Raw genomic sequence first — 10006 nt, 5'->3', positions numbered from 1 at the left:
AAGGGACTCTGAGCAGTGCAGTAACTATGGAAAGATTCATATCATTTTAAAGCTCTCTTTCTCCTCTTTCCAATGATATATAAACAGCTGCTCTATGCCTTTTAGTTTTCGATATTTTCGCGATCGAAATCGCGGCCACAGGACGACTTTTCTCCAAAGTCAGCGGTGGCTGGATGGTATAATGGTTAAAGGGACTCTGAGCAGTGCAGTAACTATGGAAAGATGCATATCATTTTAAAGCTCTTTTTCTCCTCTTTCCAATGATATATAAACGGCTGCTCTATGCCTTTTAGTTTTTGATATTTTCACGATCGAAATCACGGCCACAGGACGACTTTTCTCCAAAGTTGGCAGCTCGATTCAGCACAATGCAATGAAATATAAGGAACCCAGGGGGATATAATTACAAACATCATGCTGGTAGGTGTGAGGATGTAATGAATTAGTTGTGGGTATGCTTAAAGGCATATCCACAGGCACTGCTTGGAGTCCCTTTAAGGGCTCTGCCGCTGACACAGGAGACCAGGGTTCGAATCTCAGCTCTGCCTGTTCAGTAAGCCAGCACCTATTCAGTAGGAGACCGTAGGCAAGTCTCTCTAACACTGCTACTGCCTATAGGGCGCGTCCTAGTGGCTGCAGCTCTGGCGCTTTGAGTCCACCAGGAGAAAAGCGCGATATAAATGTTATTTGTCTTGTCTTGTCAAATGATGCCGTGCGCTGCTGATTGTCTTCAGAGCCAGGTTCTCCTCCTAGGTCCCCCTCCTGCTACTGTGCGCTCTGCCGCTGCCCACTCCACCCTCCCTTCCCACAGAGAACCACAGCTGCAGCAAGAATGATAGCAGCAGATGGCAAACGCTCACTCACCTATCCATGATCCAAGCAATAGAGATCCCGTCATCTGAAACCCATCTGTCTCTTCTACAGTGCAGCCGCTCGCTCTGAACTTCCTGATTCTCAGATCAGACATGAAGTAGGAAGTAGTAATAGTAGTAGTAACAGAGCGGCAGCACTCTAGAGGAGACAGATGGGCTCCGGATGACGGGACCTCTATTGCTTGGATCGCAATAGGTGAATGTGATTCATCTGGTGCTGTCATTCTCCCCCACTGCGGCTGTCTTCTCTGCTGGACTATCGTATTCACTGGGATGGAGGCTGCATGGTGGCTGTCTAGTTTGGGAGGAAATTGGTTGTTCGGTGGTGGGAGTGGTTATGTAATTCTGTCTGGGGTACGGCTTCTGGTTTGGCGGTGTCCAGAGCTTTCTGCTATTGCCAGGCTGGAGATGCAGGGGGAAAGTGTTGCTGCTGTGATATCTGGCGCCCTCTTCACAGGGGTGCCCCAGCCCCTGAGTGCAAATGTCCCAGCCATTCATCTCTCACTCTGCATTTTGCCGCTGCTATTCCCTGCATTGTGCACCCACAGAGGAAAGCGTGCTGTTGCCCATAGCAACCAGTAGCTCGGCTGCCCGGTGTGTGCGACATATTGCTGTGCAGCTGCATCTTCTGATTCTATTACGACATGATGGGGGGTCCCAAATCAGTTACTTTGCTTAGGGCCCCATTTAGCCTTAATCCGGCTCTGGGTCTATGGTTTAAATCTTGGCATAAAATTTTTCAGGATTTTATTTGGGCTAATAGTAAGAGAAAGATAAAATATAGCATAATTAGTAAGAAAAAAGAGGACGGTGGCCTGGCAGCTCCAAACTTACTGCGGTATTATAAAAGCATACATCTGACAAGGGTAACTGCATGGAGAATAGAAGATGGCAATGCGGGTTCTGGTCTATTATGGACCACGTTGGAGCAGTGTGAAATAGATCTTGCAAAGATATTCTCATGGATCCCAGAAAATGTTAAAGAACAAAACAACAGCAAGTATATTAATCAAGCCAACATTAAAGACACTCTGGCAGATTATTGAAATGTGCGATAGATCAACGGGGATATCACCTTTAACCTATTTTGGTTTCTGGACGTAGAAACTACGTCCAGAAACCATGTGCGCTACCGCGCGCCCCCGCAGCCGATCGCGCGCGTGCACGCGCACTCCCGGCTGCGGATTCGGTAGTCAGGGAATCAATGTATCGGACTATGAAGTCCGATCACTGATTCCTCTCCCCCGCTGAAAAAGCGACAGCTTCTCTCGGAAGCTGCGCCTTTTCTGGCCATTCACTTCCTGATGCGCCACTCTAAGCGTGTGTTACGCTTAGAGTGACGTCATGTAAACAAACTCATGGCCGCCATCTTGTGGCTAAAAAGTAATACTACACCTGAAAATAGAAATGAATTAAAATCAACACACATTTACATTATAAATCTATTGTTTACCCCCCACCCTCCCAAAACTACCCAAATAAAATGTTTACCATAAATAAAAAAAAACATTACAATAAAAAAAAAAAAAACATGTAAATATTTACCTAAGGGTCTAAACTTTTTAAATATCAATGTAAAGATGAAATATTTCTATATTTTTTTTATTTTAAACTTGTTAATAGTGATGGATGCAAAATGGAAAAAATGCACCTTTATTTCCAAATAAAATATTGTCGCCATACATTGTGATAGGGACATAATTTTAACGGTGTAATAACCGGGACATATGGGCATATACAATACGTGAGTTTTAATTATGGAGGCATGTATTATTTTAAAACTATAATGGCTGAAAACTGAGAAATAATGAATTTTTCCATTTTTTTCTTATTCTTCCTGTTAAAACGCGTTTACAGTAAAGTGGCTCTTAGCAAAATGTACCCCCCCAAAGAAAGCCTAATTGGTGGCGGAAAAAACAAGATATAGATCAGTTCATTGTGATAAGTAGTGATAAAGTTATAGGCTAATGAATGGGAGGTGAACATTTCTCTCGTGAAAACCACGGAACCTGAATGGGTTAATATCACTAAGAGACAATAAGGAATTCCCACCAGCTTGCAATCTAAACTGGTTTAATAGGAACAAGATTGATTATGGTACTAGAATTATAGATATTCGGGGTAATAAATAATTAAAAATTGCCGGTCTGGATTGTGAGCGGGTGGGAAAAGGATACTGGTGGCTAAATCAAGTAAATAGCTACATTACGAGACTAGAATCGGCAGGTAAAAAAATGAAAGAAACATTAAATATACTGGAAAAAAACATTTACACTAGAAGGTGCCCAAAAGGCCTGATTTCCATTTATTACAACTTTATTGCTGGTTTGTGGGACCCCGGTCGGCCACCGTTTTGGCGTAGCTGGGAGAGAGACTTGGAGAGAGATCTTTTACAAGAATGGTGTAAAATATGGCAAAAAGTGAGTAAAATTCATGACACAAGCCTACTATTAATACAATACAAACTGTTAACAAGATGGTATATGACGCCAAAAAGATTAAACAAAATATCGAAACAAAATAGCAATAAGTGTGGAAGATGTAATAAGGAATTAGGAGATGAAATTCATATATGGTGGGGTTGTCCTAGGATTCAAGAATTTTGGGAGAAGATAGAACTTTTTGTGAGAGGCAGTACTGTAATAAATGAAGAGAGAATACTGACAGCGGAAAGGGTGATTTTTGGTATGTCGGACGCGGTGGATGATAGAGACACTAGATTTTTAAAAGAAATGGGAACACTGGTTGCAAAGGCTCTGATCACCAAATATTGGAAAGGCAGTCAGACTCCCACTTTGGCGGAATGATGTAACTATATGAATAATACACTGAGAATACAGGAAGAAGGGGTGTTAGGAGAGGGAGTTAGAGCGAAGGTATTTAGAGAGACGTGGGAAAAAATATTGTATACATGGAGAAACAATAGGGAATAGAGCGGGAAGAAGGGAAGAGGAAGGAAGGAGAAAGAAAGGAGGAGGAAAAATTCTTGTCACGATTCCGCAAACGCCATTGCGGCAAGCGCATGTAAAGGTGCTCAAACTATGAGCTGGAGAGCCCCTTTAAATGCATTAGCCTGCTTTTAGAAAATGACTGTTCTTCCAGCTCACCAGCCCTGCAATGGGGGATGTGAGTGCTTATTTACACTTCCTGAAGATCCCCAATAAAACCCTAAAACCAGAGCCATTCACATAGCTCACAGATCTACTACAAGGAACTGCTGATAAGAAGCAGGATACAGAAACGCATCGTAAAATCATTAGGTGACATTCCTGCCTGTCCGGAGAATACCCAGAGACATGTCCCTGGCTTAATCAGCTTTTGATATCTCACTTCATATTAGTCCATAATTCGATGGATATTGCGTAACCGTTTGGGCCCAGCGGTCCACAACTCACAGTGCGCCAGGCGACCAGCGCAGCCAACCTTCTGAGACATTAATCGATCTCCTAGTCATCTCACAGCCGGAGGTATTGATTACATAGGCAAGGAAGGTGGCACTTCAAGCGAGTTTGATATCGATTGGTTCAGCGCATGCTGACGGAATGTAAAATGTTGGGTTTTATATGATATGTCAGATATCCGCTGAGTTATGGCATACTTGGAGAAACTGCCAATTCTGTCCCTCAGACAATAGGGGCGGACTTCAGCAGCCTGAGGTCAGATTGTTAAGGGTGGAAACATCTCCTTTTACAACTCCGCCCTCTGGCAAAGGAAGAGTTAAAACCAACAATGCTGGGGAGAGAAGAGAGTCTTTTGCCCAGCCATCCTGTACCATCACGGATTTGGGCTGTATGATAAAAGGATTACCGTATTTTTCGGACCATAAGACGCACTTTTTCTCCCCCAAAACTGGGGAGAAAAAGTGAGTGCGTCTTATGGTCCGAATGCTAACTTTTGCTCTCCCCCACACCCATCACAAATAACCACAGCGGCCCCTGCTAATGCTTGACACCAGCCAGCATACCTCAACTCTGTCCCAGAGATCATCTCCCCGCCTCCAGCCTCGAGTCCAGGCTTTCACTATCGGCCCCATGTTTGTTGCGCATCCAGCTTCCACGTACGACTTCAGGTTACGTCTGCATCACTGTGTTTGGCTGCTGCTGAGGGCAATCCCGTTAATCCACGTGCAGCTCCAGGTTATGCACGCATTGCTGTCCTCTGGCTGCTGCTGGTAACGATCCGGTTAATCCACGTGCGGCTCCAGGTTATTTCTGTATCGCTGTCCTCTGGTTGCGGCTGGTGGCGATCCGGTTCACCCACGTGCAGGCTTGCATCAGGCAATACAGGCAGTGTCCGATGTGCAGTAGCCGCCTTCTCTCCTGGGAGCCCGAAGAGCTGTTTAATTTGCGAGGAGCGTGGCTGGCAATAGAGGGGGTGTCCGCTATTGTAACAGCGTGTGGCTGTTACACGCCGCTCGCGTACCGGGACTACTTCCGGTACGCGAGCGGTGTGTAACAGCCACACGCTGTTACAATAGCGGACACCCCCTCTATTGCCAGTCACGCTCCTCGCAAATTAAACAGCTCTTCGGGCTCCCAGGAGAGAAGGCGGCTACTGCACATCGGACACTGCCTGTATTGCCTGATGCGAGCCTGCACGTGGGTTAACCGGATCGCCACCAGCCGCAACCAGAGGACAGCGATACAGAAATAACCTGGAGCCGCACGTGGATTAACCGGATCGTTACCAGCAGCAGCCAGAGGACAGCAATGCGTGCATAACCTGGAGCTGCACATGGATTAACGGGATTGCCCTCAGCAGCAACCTGTGATGCAGACGTAACCTGAAGTCGCACGTGAAAGCTTGTGAGTACACCTGCCTGACTACCTACACTATGCCTGGCTACCTACACTGCAGGCAACTATGAATGGCTACCTACACTGGAAGGGAACCTATGCCTGGCTACCTACACTGCAGGCAACTATGCCTGGCTACCTACACTGCAGGCAACTATGCCTGGCTACCTACACTGCAGGCAACTATGCCTGGCTACCTACACTGCAGGCAACTATGCCTGGCTACCTACACTGCAGGCAACTATGCCTGGCTACCTACACTGCAGGCAACTATGACAGGCTACCTACACTGGAAGGGAACCTATGCCTGGCTACCTATACTGCAGGCAACTATGCCTGGCTACCTACACTGCAGGCAACTATGCCTGGCTACCTACACTGCAGGCAACTATGCCTGGCTACCTACACTGCAGGCAACTATGACAGGCTACCTACACTGGAAGGGAACCTATGCCTGGCTACCTACACTGCAGGCAACTATGACAGGCTACCTACACTGCAGGCAACTATGCCTGGCTACCTACACTGCAGGCAACTATGCCTGGCTACCTACACTGCAGGCAACTATGACAGGCTACCTACACTGGAAGGGAACCTATGCCTGGCTACCTACACTGCAGGCAACTATGCCTGGCTACCTACACTGCAGGCAACTATGCCTGGCTACCTACACTGCAGGCAACTATGCCTGGCTACCTACACTGCAGGCAACTATGCCTGGCTACCTACACTGCAGGCAACTATGCCTGGCTACCTACACTGGAAGGGAACCTATGCCTTGCTACCTATACTGGAGGGGCACCTATGCCTCACTACCCATACTGTGGAGACCTATGCCTGGCTTCCTTTTTGTCTCAGGCAGCAAAAAGTTGAGAACCAGCCCTGCAACTCCTGCTCCACAAGACGCCCCTGTATCAGACGCACCAGGGTTAGTATATTTTTTTCCCCTGGAATTTGACCTCCAAACCCAGGTGCGTCTTATGGTCAGGTGCGTCTTATAGTCCGAAAAATACGGTAATACCTATTCCACAGAACTTTCCAGAATTGGACTATATATCTCTGTGGGACTTACCGCAAAGGACACGGTAACTTGACAAACTGCTCAGACTGTAATCAGCTATTATTTTCATCTTGTACCCTTATTATTTCTGTATCCATTTGTTTCTATTGCTATATTTTGTTCTGCATTATTTCTTTAAATAAACGATTTAAAAATCGTTTGTCTAAGTGCTGTTCTGAAAAATCTCCGCCAAAAGAATTCACATCTTCAGAGAGACATGTTACCATACCTGTTTTGATATTAAATATTGTTAGTTTTGCTATCTCTAGAAAGGTTGTCTAATTAACCCTTTTTCCTACAGGATTTAGCTAGTTAGAATTAGCGCATTCGCACGCTTTTATTGCGGATTGGTGGCAGCGACCTGGCCTCTATATGAGAGCACAGATGGTATCGATTGTATATACAATCGAAATTGGACTGTGTGTGGACTCACCAACCAATCCACAAGGTTACTTTGCCTGCAGTTCTGATTGCCTTCAGGATTCCCTCAGGGTCTGAGGCTTTATGGTAAACTGCAGCAAAGGGAACAGGAATTGGTGGGTGACTGCGCATACGTCACATTGCCGGCAGCGGTGCGACCAATCTTTGGAGTCACTCTGTTCACCCTATTACAAACCATCGGCTGTGTCTATTCCCCGAATGGTAAAGGTGTCAGATTAGACAAGATTGGCGAGCGTTGTCGCATTATTACCTGACGACCCAGCAACCGCTATTTTAACGTCAACTTGCTCACAGTCTTACAAGCCATTGGAGGCGATTAATCCCTGATGGTACTGGAGTAAGTTAGATGAGATTGCGGGGCTGTTCGTCACATTTCTCTCTCCCAGTCTTTACGCGAAGGAGGGGGCGGGTGACAGTGTGGGTAGCGGGTGCATTACGGTGGTGTGGTCTGATGCGGTATAGCACTATATGTGAGGGGTTCCAGGAGTCCCTGTTTCCAATGGGGTCGGGGGAGGTAGGGGAGTGTCTGGATGAGATGAGTGGATTGATTGGATGGGGGTTTGTAGGGTGAGTTAAGATGGATGAAGGGGCGGGAGAGGAGGGGGAATGTTTGGATAGGATGGGTTGATTGATCGGACGGATGGGTCTTAGTAGGGTGGGTTAAGATGGATGAAGATTTTAAGTTGTATGAGAATGAGTCTCATGGGTACCTGTGCGACCAACTGCATAATTTCAGAACAATGTAAGGGTTTTTGCGCAGTTGTCTTCCCCACATGGATTTCTTTCCCACCTCCAATTGGGGGTAATGATTTGGTTCTTTGAGATAGAGGAGCTGAAGAGGGGAGAGATTTGATTCCAGAGGGGGGCAATGCATTGATTTGGACGAGTTTGGGGCAAACCCAGGTGTGGAATGGAATGGCGTACGGGCCAGGGGGGGGGGGGGGGGGGGATGTAGGTGGAGGGCGGAAAGCACAACTCATAAGCTGTATGTAGAATAATTATACCACTTTGTTTCGTATGTATTGGGGCTGGTTCCCCTATCTTCTTTACGAAAGCCCTGAGTATAAAACTTATCAGAAATAAAAAAGGAAACCGAACAATGAAAAAAAAACAAAAAGAATGCGCTTCAAAATAAATGAAAACAAAAATGGAATGAAGTACATAACAGTACCTTCTTTCTGGGAGAACAAAAGCATAATAGCTGCCATTATTAATTTACTTGTTGCAACAAGGAAGGCTAGAATGGCATTTGAATTGCACTTAATTTTTTTCTTTACACAAAGACATTTCATACTTTGGCACTTAGTCTTGCACATACACCACAGAAACCCTTGGCCGCTTCCCGTGGACTGAGCGGTAGCAACAGATCGAAGAGGTATTTCATGGTCAGGAACATCTTCAACTCTCAGTAAGCTCTTTGGACAAACTGTGAATTGTGATCTTGCATATAGTTGCTTTAAAATTCCTTGTGCTATTCCAAGTTGGTAAAAGCTGTCTTCTGTCACATTCATAACAACTGCCAACAGATTGCGCAAGTCGCCGCGTCCCTCGTCAATGTCAGGGATGGGAACTCGCACAGTGTCTCCCAAACATGCAGGAGTGATTTTTTTTTTTGGTCAGAGTTCATTTTCATTTTTTTGACCTGTACTTCCAGATTCAATGTCAATTGTCTTCTACATTCGACAGCATTCTCAATGTTGAAGCAAATGTTGCACAAAACATGAACCCCATAATCTTCCATTTCCTCACCTCCATCGTCTTTAGTAGCATGCCCACAGATAGCGTGAATGATCCGCCCACACTCTCTGCATGCATGGGCACCGCTGCTTTCTTTTAAACAGACACAACATGTGGCAGAAAAGGAAGACTCTTCAATATCCATGTCCTCTTCACCTACATTTTGGCTTTGTTCATCGTGAATTCTATAGAATGCCTAGGCAATTACTAACGAGACTACCGTATTCTATACTCTGACGGTTTACCTTCTGGCATTGTATAGAATGTCTAGGAAATGTATGTAACGACACAGCTATTTCATACCTTGCCTAAACACTTCAGGCATTGTATACATTGCCTAGGCATTCTATAGAATGTCTGCTTTCAAACTTTGCCTGTACCATATACAATGTAAATACGCTCAGAGAAGAAAAGAGAATAGTGATAAATAATACTGGTGACAGGTGATCTTTAGGTTGAATAAAAGTCTTGTTCAAAGTTTAGACATTTAGGAGAAGCGGCATCCAGCAATAAGGAAAGGAGACTCTGGATTGTTGCGGGGGGGGGGGGGGGAGGATGACTCATAACTGAGAGAACCACAAGGGGAACTATACAAAAGTGAGGCTGAACTTTCTCTGCTCTCCATCACAGCTGCAGTACTTCCCTCTCAACTTGTAAAGTTTAGTAACACACATCTAAATGTTTTAGTGTGGATCCGAGTTCAAGCTCTTAGGATCTGATTTACCTACAAAACCTCATCAGCAATGAGCGCTGCCAAGTGATTATACAATTGCCATTGCAGGCAGGAGGGCGTACAAGTGTGGACATCGTACTCTTTACACCCATAACAAGTGTAGCCACAAATACACCTGATTTGAAGGAGGGACCCCTTTATTAGAGGGAGTGACATAGTAGTTGGGACCCCCTTACAGCTCTGGCCCCCCTGCAGGTGCAGGGACTGCTCCCCATGTGGGTAGCACGGTAGTGTAGTGGTTAGCGCTCTTGCCTTGCAGTGCTGGGTCCCCGGTTCGAATCCCAGCCAGGTCAACATCTGCAAGGAGTTTGTAGGTTACCCCGTGTCTGCGTAGGTTTCCTCCGGGCACTCGGGTTTCCTCCCACAT

This window comes from Hyperolius riggenbachi, chromosome 8 (assembly GCF_040937935.1).
Source record: "Hyperolius riggenbachi isolate aHypRig1 chromosome 8, aHypRig1.pri, whole genome shotgun sequence".
Taxonomy (NCBI): domain Eukaryota; kingdom Metazoa; phylum Chordata; class Amphibia; order Anura; family Hyperoliidae; genus Hyperolius; species Hyperolius riggenbachi.
This window is presented reverse-complemented; position numbering follows the sequence as displayed.